Genomic DNA, 12,034 nt, shown 5'->3' with positions numbered 1-12,034 from the left:
CCCCGTGTGTGTGTGTCTGTCTGTCTGTCTGTATCTATGTGTGTCTGTGTCTGCTGGGGGCTAGGTGATAGTGATGGGTAAGTTCTGATAAGCACAAAACATTCCAGCAACTCTGGTCAGCTATGGTAGGCACTCTCCTGGTTCCAGACATTTATAGTTTGTTAGGCTGGTTTGTAATGTTATATAGGATTGTATTGTTAGAGCTGGGGATGATGGCCTATACCTCTAATCTCAGCATTCAGGAGACTGAGACAGTCTCATTTTAGTGAGTTCTGTTTGGGCCATGCTGGGCTAACAGAGGTAGATTCTGTCTAAAACACAGACAAAATCCCAGGAACCTGAAAGTTTTTGTCTTTTCAGCCCCTGATTTCTTATCCAAGGCCGGGTGTCTTCTGCCTTGTGTGTATGTGTAAGTCTGACGTGCAACAACGTACCTTGATGTCTTTTGTGGCAGTCTGTCTTATGATATCTTCTGTGACAGTCTACTTTATGGTATCTGCTACTGCATTTCTGCAGACTGACTGCCTGTGTTGCCTTTTAACTCTTTACAGTTGTTGGAGCAGTGTCTTTCAGCTTGCCCTCCGGACAGTTAAAATTTGAATTTCTGTTACGAAGCAATATTGAGCACATCTAAAACTTTAAATGTCTTTTAAAATTTTGTTTAAAATGGGCCTGACTGTAGTTCAGACTGCCTTCAAACTCAGTCCTCCTGTCTTAGCTCCTGAGGGCTAGGATTATAGGGGTGCACCCCCACCTGGCACTCATTCTGGCTCCAGAGTACCTTTGTAGTACACAATCTGGTAGATTATGTAGGTGCAATGGGTTTCTACTGAGGTTGAAGCATGATCTCTCTGTCCAGTGAAGGTCAGTAGATCTGTAGGTTGTGACATTCTACAGTTAGTGAAGAGATGAGCCGAACTTGAGAACTCAGCGATGGAATTCATTTTTAATGTGAAAGCTGCAGGAAATGAATGGCAGTTTCTTATGAGAAATCAGTATGCCTGCTCTTAAATCTCAGATTGCAGAGTTCTATGCATCTTTGATGAGGGGAGCGTCAGTTAGCTAATCAAATGGACTGAAAGGCAGGGTGCTAACAAATGTAAAAATATTCCACCACATGTGGTTCTGAGGTCGTCTGAGTTTGCCAGTTGTACAAAAATCTTCTTAAGAATGAATGATGACCCTGGTAGTCTGGGAAAAAAAATGTTGGTGAATTTTAAATCCAGGACAGCCAACTATCAATAGTATCAGTCAGTGTGTATATTGCAGACATGGAAACTGTCATTTAAATGAATGATAGATGGTATGCCAGGCCTGCGGTATGTAAGTTGCAGTATTTATTTCTCTTCAGCTTTCTGAGCAAGTGCTGCTGTGACTTAGTAAGAGTATGAATACTGGGTAGATGGTTGGGTTCTGGTACTAGACTCTTGTGTAAAGCCTCTTGGTTCCGTCTGGTTGGAGAGGTCTTTTCTCCTAGTTCTGACCCAAAAGCTATTCTGAAAGCAGTTCATTTATTGGGTGGTTGCACCTTTGAGTAGGTATTCCTGGCTCATTCCCATGCAGAAGAGTCTTTGTGGGTTGCCCAGGGGAGCCTTGCCATTATGTGTACCTTTGTAGAGTTTAGAGCCCTTGCCCTTTTACTTGCTGTTTCACTTTTTGTAAAGACTCTGTCATACCTCGGTAGTCTGAAGCAGAACTGAGCTTTGCAACAGCCACAGGTTTGACCGAGTTCCCCTCAGCCCTCAAAGAAAATCCAAATCAAACTTGGAAAACTAAACTTAGTCTTTTGACAACTCCCTCCCAGCGATGACTTGCAAAAGCACGCACAACTTCAAGGCATCCATAAGATCTTGTACATTTTGAAGATACATTGGCTGGTTAACATCAATAGTTTGTTAAACTTACCTATAAAACACTGATGGCTTTCCCTCGAAACTTTTAGACTTAGTTTTGAAGTATAATAAGATTTACCAGAGGGTTGTTTTGTTTTTAAATTTTATTTGAGGAAGAATTTAGCGGTATGGGTGTACTCCCAAAGCCTGGCTCACAGCAGGGTCGGTTTGTCCAGTCTGTCTTGGTTGTGCCCTTTCCATTGGACCGTTTTTGCTCTGGCAACTGCTTTCTCAGTTCTGTTGGGTGTTTTTTATATGTCTGTGTCTTGGAAAGCCATGATGATGGAGCCTGGGATCTCACCTCCAGTCTTTCTAGCTGTAGAAGGTTAATGCATTTCCCCTTTGCTGATATGTTAGTGGCTTTTCTCAATTACTTTATACCACAAAGCTCTTAAAACTCGAGCTGCTCTGTACTTGGATATATTTGTGATTGTGTAAGAGCAGACCATACACACGCACGCACGCGCACGCAATGAGTGTGCGTGTATAATCTTTGAACAGGTGGAGATCAGCTCTTAGATTCTGCACGTATCATAGCCAGTAGGGTCCTGTTTGTATCAACCTTTTGTAGACCCTTCAGTGGCCTGCTTTTGCTCATAGGTCCAAAGGTCACAGCATGGCCCACCCCATGATCCTCATCTGCCTCTTGCATTAATATTTCTCTTGTCCTTCAGTGTGCTCAAGCTGTTCTGCCACTTAGGGCACCTTTCTTTGCATAGTTAGTACCTTGTTTAATTATGGCAACAAACAAACAAACAAACAAACAAACCAAAAAAACCTTTCCTTTGAAACCTTAATGATTTTTTTTTTTTTTTTTTGGTGGTCTCTCCCCTCCCATTTCTCCTGTTAGATTGTAAGGCCCAGTGTGTATATGTCTGTCTGTGTGTGTGTTCCTAGCCCTGTGTCCTAGGACAACTATACATAGTTGATATCTCAGTAAAAGCTGTTGATTCAAAGAAAGAAGTAGTGTTTTGCCATAGAACTAGTTTTTCTGACTGTCCAGAAGGAGGCACTGCCTCATCTATCCTTACCCCACCCCTCTGACATGAAGAACATGAAAGGTATTTCCGTGTTTTTTATTTGTAGTCACTTGGAGCTACTCCCAAATTCCCCAGAAGGTATATTTGCATCCACCACTGCTAGACTGTCCTAGACGATGAGAGCTCCCTATTCTTTGTATGTAGTAAGTACCTTACCACTGTTAGCTGCATTACAATGTGGGTTTGGTTTATATGGGTTGAGAAATTGACACATTGGGAAAGAGCAGCCAGCTCTGTTTCCAGTTGTAGGTTGCAAGTGAATGGGAGGTCTGAGGGATGGGTGGCACTCTTGCTTTCGCTGGAGCCCAGAGCTCACTTCCTTTCTCTGTCCTGCAGTTCTGACGCAGTTCTGCTTGGTCAGAGTAGACACTGGCTTGCGATAGTGCCATTTGCAGGGGACAGTGTGGGCTAATTCCAGTCTGCACGGAGTAGTGTTTTTTCTTGCCTTTTCATTTTCAGTCCCCCACCCCCAATCATTTTAATCTTTTCACCCTCATTAATCAAACAGAAAAGTAGCAGGCCAGAGTGATGGATGTAAGAAATCTTAGCCAAGCATCTGCTGTATAAAGTTCTTTCTGTTAGAAATTACTACTGTTAGAGGTAGTCTTGGAAGAACAGCATCTTTTTCTAGTGTCTTTGTATGTGGGGGTCAGGATTGGGTCAGCGTTTATTTGAAATTTGTATAAATCTTTCCACTTTTGGAGTGCCAGTTTTGTGTTACGAGCATGGTTTTTACGTTTCTACCCACTTGAGAAGGCATGAGCGTGAGATGCCGGGTTCCTTAACGCAGCAGCAGCAGCACCAGGCAGCCCTCTGTGGACCTGTACCCCAGGAGTCCCATGTGTCAGGTCGAGTTGTCTTTGAGTGTTGTCCCTATTGCTTATCATCTTACAGCTGCTTGAACAATGTCTCCCTACTGCTGAATTTGCTGTGGCAGCCATCTTTACACAAAGTAGTGGATATATGGCCCGTTCATGATGCAGTGCCTTTTTGCTCCTTGGAGCTGATGCTGTGCTTAGTTGAAGATATCTTCTGTCCTTTGTTAGACTTAACAGAAATACAGTAGTTACAGTTAACATTGGGGACACTGGGAATTTGGCTTGAAAAAAGTCCCATTCCTCTTTGTCATTAGAGAGTGGTTTTCAGAAGACATGGCAGCAGTGTTTGGAGGAGATGCTTCAAGAAGCTCAGTATAACAGAAGTGTTGGTGCCACAGGAAAGGGACTCTGGGCACCGTAGGTTGTGAGCAGTTCCGCTGATGGAGGCTCATTGCCCCTGTCACTCTATTGCTATCAGATTACCTCCTTAAAGGTCTGCCAACTCACACAAGCCAGCCTTGGGTTTCCCTTGTTTTTAGCAGATGTCCTTGTTGTCGGGAGAGGAAGATTAGATGGGTCTTTCTAGGTAACATCCAGTCTCAGCTTTTGCACTTTCCCGTATCTTCTCAAATTAGTAAGTTGCCATTCTTTCAACTTAGCCATCTCCAGCGGGATTTATTTGTGGCGGTTGCAGCTTTTGGTGTGGTCTGGTTACAAGTTAAAAAGCTTCGGAAGTCTATATAACTTGCCATAATTTTAACACTTTGTACTGTTTTGATGATACAGTACACAGGTACTGTATAAAATCCCACCTCTGCTGTACAGTCGCTGGAACAGTGAGTGAGCTCTGCTTTTTATGACCAAGTTATGGGATGAGTAATTACTCTCTAGAGTGAATGGCTCAAAATGAAATAACTGTATGTTTAAGGTGCGATGTGACACCAGATGTACTTAGGCCTCAGAGGTATGTAATTATCTTGCTACACCAACACATACACACAAGCACGTTTATGCTTGTGGCAAGAGTTTTACTTGCAGAAGAAACCCCACTTTCTGGTAAGTGAAAGAACAGTCCATTATCTTTGAGGGATTCAGAAATTGCTTTGCTTTACAGGTGCCATCTCAATCCCCCTACATTTCTTTAGGGCATAATTTAAATTATCCATCAATGGATCCTGGAATAAACAGGTATACTCCGGCTTTTAGATATTAAGGGTGGTTTAGGGATTTGCCCAGAGCATCATGCCTCTCCATCCCTGGCTGCTTCTTTCGCTAACTTGATCCAGGCTCCATTCTTAGACTCGGTCTTGATTATCAGTTATATTCATTAAAGGCCACACCTGTATTTTGGCTTTCCACTGCAAGTAAGATCTTTTGTTAGGCTACTTAGATTTTAAGTTTTCTATATTCTGTCTGGTCTCATGGATCATGAAGAATTAAAGATGCAAGTACTTTAAATTCATTTGTTTTTCCTCCTTTTAATTGAGTGTTAAAGTAATCCTTGAGTCACATAAAAATGTGACTTTTTCTTTTTTTAATAAAAATTTCTGCTACCTACACAGGCAAGTTTTCTGTGCTGTTATTGAATGGTATTAACTTGCTCAGCTGGCCCCATGTTCCCTACCATAGGACCAGATACTTGTCTTGGAGATTGAGGGTGGTGGTTAGGACCTAGCTAGCTCCCTGTTCACAAGCCCAGGAGATGAGAATTCCTTACCTAGGGAGCCACAGAGCCCTGTAGTAGCTGCTCACGCCTCCCCTGGGCTAGAGAAAGTAAGCAGAGGTGGGGCCTGGTCTTGGGACTGGGAGCGAAACTCACTGAAGGGACCTCACTTGTTTGTGGTATGATGGTTACATGTGATCCTCCCGAGAGAAGTTAAAGAAGGACAGTAATAGGCTACAGATGCCACAGCCACCATGTCACCTGAGAGCTTTTTAAGCAATGTAGAAACATTAAGGATTCAAATTTTTAAAATTAGAATTCACAGATAATTTATGGAAAAACTAGTAAGTTGTTAGCACTGTGCCGGTTATCGAAGCAGCGAGGAAAGAGACATGAATTTCTGTGGCGTCTGTAGTCACTAGCTGTGTGCCACCATTGAGCATGGACATGTGCAGCACTTTCCATGTAGAACATGGGCATGTGGCAGGCTAGAATTGAGATAATACACACACAGAAGATTTTGAAGACTTAAATTTGAAGACAACAAAAAGAATTAAATGTATTATGACTTAATTGAGTGCAGTAACATTTTGTGTTAAATGTATGATTAATCTCACATTTTAAACTTTAAAGTATGGCTAATAGAAGGTTAAAATTACATCTGCATCATACCTAGTTATGTAGATGTTTTGATCTGGTAATAAGCACTTTAGTTGTCATGGTTTTCTTATATATTTGAAGTTGACTTTTTAGCAGCTTAACACTTTAAACTTAGATCCAAGACACTGAGTCTTCATTTTGGTTTCCTTTCAGGTTGAGACAATTTTTTGTTCTTAAATTTCTAAGACTGATGAAGGATGGGGGATGATCACTTTATTGGCCAAGTATTTGCTAATAATCTGGGCTTAGATATTACTTCTTATTATCATAAGCAGTTCAATGAGTTAGTATTTAAAGTTTTTTATTTCTAGGCAGAATATAGAGTAAGCGCTAAAATTATATAAACTTATCCCTTTAAAACAAACTAGAATTTATGGTAATTAGAAGAAGCTATCTCTAAGCCTTACCTCCTTCCCTTTCTCACTCCTCTCTCCACTCCTACTTTCTCTTTGTTTGAAGACTGATAAATGGATTTTCCCTGAATTTAAAAGTGCATTTGGCATCGGATTAAACGTAACAGGGATACAGACCAGTGGGTAATTTCTTCTGTAGTAGTTTTCATTGTGGTCACTGGATCAGCAGGTTCGTTATCACCTGGGATTTGGTTAGACATGTGAGTTTACTGACTGGAAAGTTGAAGTTAGGATCCAGCACCTCGGGATTTTAATGTCCTCCAAGTAATTTAAATATTAACATCACCATTGGCTTAGTAGGCACTGTTCAGTGTCCACACAGAGAAAGAGAACCTGGATCTTCAAGTCAGACTCTAGAAACTAAATTTGATTGCGCACACAAAGAAGGCAAGATAAGATGATGGACTGACCAAAGATCCACAGCAAGGTGATGATGTGCCCAGGAGGGAGGATTGTGGGAACCCTGCTGGAACTAGAGAAAGGGGAAAAAAGTCATCCTGGCTTCTCCCCTTTTCCTGCCAGCCTTCCCCAGTGCCTCTCACAGGCTGAACCCCAGGAAAAGCCAGGTGACCCAGGAGTTCAGAGAGTGGTGTGTACCTTGGTAGTAATCAGGAATCCTGAGATACAGTGTCACGGAGCCCAGGCTCTGTGGGCAAACAGGCTTAGAAGTGGCACATCTAGTTACTGCACTTTCAAATGAAGCAATATTTTAATTAAAATATTTAAGAGGTATTTTTAATGTTAAAAAAATCTGACTATAGTAGTCTTCTTACTAGAGTACATACATGTTTATGAAAACTAAAATGTTTTTTGAAATAATTTTACTGCATTCGGGGAATTCTTTACAGGGACTCGAGCCCATAGGCGATGGCTGTTGTGGGTTTTTTGGAGAGTTTGATGCTTTCTTCCTGTTGCCAGTCTATTTTGACTCTTCCTAGTTGAGGGGTTACCAAGCTGCCCTTGGTTGTTAGTGCCATCGGATGGCAGACCCAGGAAACACTGTCATTTCCCGTTTAACAGCTTGCTCTCATCCCCTAGCTTAAGCAGTTCATAGAGTATGAAGTGTTAATATTTACAACCTCCTTTGAAGGTGCCAGGCAGCGATCAGAAGTACTTTTAAAATTCATTGTATTAGAGCAATCTCCAATGATGTGCTAGTGGTGTCCACAGTCTGCTCATGAAAGAAGCACCAGGCGTTTTGAGCAGAAAGGGATTTAATACAGAGAATTGGTTACAATGCATTTGGAAGGAGCTGAGGGGGAAAGTGATGAGGTTAATGCTGGGTCAGCGAATGGGTTTAAAGTCCGCATATGTGTGTGAGCACGTGGCCTAGGTGAGTTCTGAATGACAAAATGAGGAGGAGGCGCTACCCATTTCCTTTGTCAGACGAGTGCTGAATGACCTGTTGCACAGCTTAGATTCTGCTGCTTAGAAACCACACAGATGATGTGGGCCATGTTCAGCCCTTTGCTGCTGTGCCTGTGGGTACCACTTGAAACAGGAACCAAAGGTCTTTCCTTCCTCATCTTACAGTTTCCTGTTACTGTTCCCACGGGCAGAACCAAGCTGGAAGACACATGACACGGGAGTTTGGAATATGTAGTTGGTAGATTTTCAGTCCAAGTGCCACTTTTGTCATTACACATGCAGAGACTTGAGGCACGTCAGACAGGTATGCACGGCAGAGTTAGAACGTGGATTCAGGGAGTGTGATGGCAGCCTTTACCCTGAGCTCCTCCTCGGATTGGATTGAGCTTCTGTGTCTGATGATTGGATCTTTCTCCTTGTTGCTGAGCACCCCAAATGAGTGGCTGTTTCTCTCTCTCTCTCTCTCTCTCTCTCTCTCTCTCTATATATATATATATATATATATATATATATATATATAATTTTTTTCTTATTTAACACTTACTTTTCTTTTGATTTCTCTGGAACACTTCTCTTCAGGTCATCACTGATTTTGTAGCCAACACACAGGGATGTTTCGGCTTCTGTTTCACCTTGGTTTTTTCCTGACCTTTAATCCCTAGGAGTGTTTACGATATGTTCTAGCCTTGACCACTATAGAGCTGCACTGAGACACGATTCCCTCCTCTTATGAAGGTTCTTGTTTGTCTTCCTTTTCTCCCTTTCTTAAGTATTGATCACTGTCTAGGATTGAGTTGGAATTTAGATATAATATGCTTTCAGTGTTCATTTTTGTATTAAAGTGTAATAAAAAACAGCAAGCAGACATTGTTGTGCCTTTTCCTACTGAAGAGACACTACAGTCTCTGAGGAGTCTGCAGGCTCTCCTTGAGCAGGAGGAGGCCCAGGAACTGGAGAGCACTCACTTTCCAGTGCCCAACATCTGCCTGCTCTGCATTGTGTACACTAAGTACGACACCAGCGGTTGACTTACTCTGGAGGCCAGGGCTTCCTTTAGATCACTTGGGGGAATGTCTCAACCTCTTACTTTTAAAATGAGGAGAATTGCCAAGATTTCCGAGAAGATAGTGAAAAAAATTAATATTAAAATAGAATTCACTCTGAGATATTTTGGCACCTAGAGAACAAATAGCCCTAAAATCAGCTCTCCTATAGCAGCTTCAGACTGGCAATAGGTGGTGCAATAAGTGGCCATCAAAACCCTTGTTACAAAGTGTCCACCATAAAACATCAAACACTGATTTCTAGGTCTGTATCAGTGGAGTGAAAACACTTCCAGGCTCTGCAGGAAGCTTTTCAACTCTTATTTCCTAGTATTCTCCAGTTCTTTACCTGCTCACACTAACTTTGTAAAAATGGGAGGTTCATAAGATAGACCTCTTAACTTTGAGGTTATTTTTTGTTTTGTTTTGCTTTGCTTTGCTACACTAGAGAAAGTTTGAGGGAGAATGTCAGCTCTTTGGTTTCCTGCTACCTCTCTGTGCCTCTCCTCCCTTGGTTTTTGTGGTTAATGTCAAGCCTTCCAGAATTTTCTGTGTCACTGTGGTAGTCACCTTTGAGTTGCTGTGAAAAGGGTTCCTGGAGATAATTACGAAGATGACAGATTAATTTTATCCTGCATCTTTGGAGGTTCCAGTCTAAGATTGGCAACGTCTACCTGCTCCGGCCCTCTAGGCCTGCTGGATGGCTCCTAGCCACCATCTAGCAGTGTGGTGGAGCACACTGCTTAGGCCATGGCCCATGATGCTTGGTTTTAAAAGCTCCAGTTCATGTGTAGTTGCTCTGTGGTTTTGGGCTGTGCAGGGATGTATGGTGGAGCAGACTCACTTAAAGTCAGATGAAAAAGAGAGAGACAGCTGGGAAAGAACTAGGGTCCTACCATCCCCTGGAGCACAGCAAGCACTGACAGTGACCCAAGGCCTAGCAGTGGCCTTCATCTTCTAAAGGTTCTGCAGCCAGCAGGCGTGTCCCCCTAGGAGGCACACTTTAACCCAGGGATCTGAGTGACGCTGTCCTCTCAGGCTTTACCTCAGGTCTCAGGACTCTTTGTCTTTTATTGAAGTCTGTTTAGGTGTGGCAGTCATTTTAGGCTGTTTTTAGACAGTCTTCTTTCAAAGTGAGACTATACATACAACACACACACACACACACACACACAACTATTAATTTAAAAAAAAGCTTCGTAAGAAAAGACTTAATCCTTAAAACGCCATGCTCACTGATGTTCTTAATAACGCTTCCCCAGTTCCATTAGAAAATGCTCTGTGTGACTGACTGCATTGATTTTTTTGACCTGTGAGTGAATCACGACTGAATCACCATTTGCAAACCCTGTTCTTAAGGCAGTGTAGTAGTTTTACAGATACCTTGGGTTAGTGGAGCTTCCTGTGCTCTTATCCAGAGACCATAAATATCCGAGGCAAACAAATAATTACAGTGTAAAAAAAGGAGTGGGAAGATTCTTGGCCCTGCATTAGGAAGCCAAACTTGCTTGGGTTGTACTGTGCTCTAGGTCACTATTATTCTATGTTTTTACCTTTTTTTTGATGTGTTACAAAGGGTATTACTACTATATTTAAAAGATTATACAATAAACTACATACATTTCCCATATAGTTTCCCTTCTGGATGCTGTTTTAGGTCATCATCACATTCATTCTAGTGAAGCTTCCGGAGATACTGTTCATCATGCCATAGACATTTTAACTGACCCAAACGACTTAATGGCATTAATTGACTTGCAGATGTTGGGGAGAAAACCAAGATTATCAGGACAGACCTAAGAATGCTTAGTGTGGGCTAGGCATGATGATTGCACACCTCTAATCCCAGTAATCACCAGGCTGAGACACATGATCATGAGTTTGATTGAGACCAGCCTGGAATCCATAGCTCCTGCCATAGAAAATCAGACAAAGGGAAAAACAAGACTAAGCTACTGAGAGGTGCTAGTGTCTAAGCCATCCTTGAAGGAAGCAAAATGTGTTTAAATATTATTTAAAAGACAAAGATTCATTTACAATTTTTGATATTAACTTTAGTGGCTAGGACTTTGGAATAGCCTATACAGCATAATTTCTATTTCTGAAGATACAAAAACAAGTGTTCCCTTTAGATTAGAAAATAATGTAATGATCACATTTGCAAGTTGGTGTTTTATGCACTTTCATTTTTGAATATTAATTTGTATCCATTAGGATTCATAAAATTTGTGGTGCGTGGGGCAAATCTGGCCTGCCACCTGTTTTTGTGTAGCCTGAAAACCAAGAATGGTTCCTTCTTTTTTTTTTCTTTCTTTCTTTCTTTTCTTTTTTTTTTTTTTTTTTTTTTTTTTTTTTTTTTTTTTTTTTTTTTTTTTTTTTTTTTTAGTGGTTAGAAAAATTATTACAGAAAACTCTTTTCTGCTATGTGAAACTCATATGCCATTCAGTTTTGAGCCATGAGTAAGCTGTCTTGGAGCGCGTCCTGATCAGCTCACTGGTCTGCAGCATCGTCCCTTCAGGTTGCTTAACAAAATACTGAGGGACTGTTAGACAGGAGAAATCTGTCTCAGTTTGGGAGGTCAGGAAGGGCTTCCTTGGAAGTCTCCGGGTCAGTGTGCCTGCAGGTTTGGAGCCTGGTGAGGGACGTTTTAGCAGGTAGTACTCTGTGAGAACTCTCACATGGCTGCAGGTGTGGTGAGGGCTTTTTCTTGTGCCTTCTTGAGAAAGGGCACTCATTCCACTTGTGTAATGTTTGTACTCTGGAAGCCCTCAGTCTCACGCCATCACATTGGGGGTACCCAGCACTCAGACCACAGCAGTTTACAAAGTCTCTGTGACTGCTTTTATGTCAGTGAGTTCAGTAGTTGCCAGAGATTTCATTGCCTGTAAAACCTTAAATATTTACTTCTGGGTCCTATAAGAAAAGTTCGCTACCGATGGCCTACATGGTTTGTATTTTATCATCAGTCAACAAAATTATGTATAAAAGTTTCAATGTAAAATGCCATGCTCACAAAGCTAGATAATAAAAATAAATTGGAAGTTAAAAACATGAAATTTTCCCTCTCCTACGGTTTGCAGTCCAGCTTCTTGGAGGAATAATAGTGATAAATTTTGAAAAATGGTATAGTTTCTGC

General features: G+C 41.6%; 1 protein-coding gene across 2 annotated transcripts in view; it reads left to right on the top strand.

Moving 5' to 3' along the window:
- Window positions 1–12,034, top strand: part of Zswim6 (zinc finger SWIM-type containing 6) — a 163,838-nt gene that overhangs the window by 13,983 nt on the left and 137,821 nt on the right. The window lies entirely within an intron of this gene.

Source organism: Mus caroli, chromosome 13, assembly GCF_900094665.2.
Source record: "Mus caroli chromosome 13, CAROLI_EIJ_v1.1, whole genome shotgun sequence".
Classification (NCBI taxonomy): Eukaryota; Metazoa; Chordata; class Mammalia; order Rodentia; family Muridae; genus Mus; species Mus caroli.
This window is presented reverse-complemented; position numbering and strand designations above follow the sequence as displayed.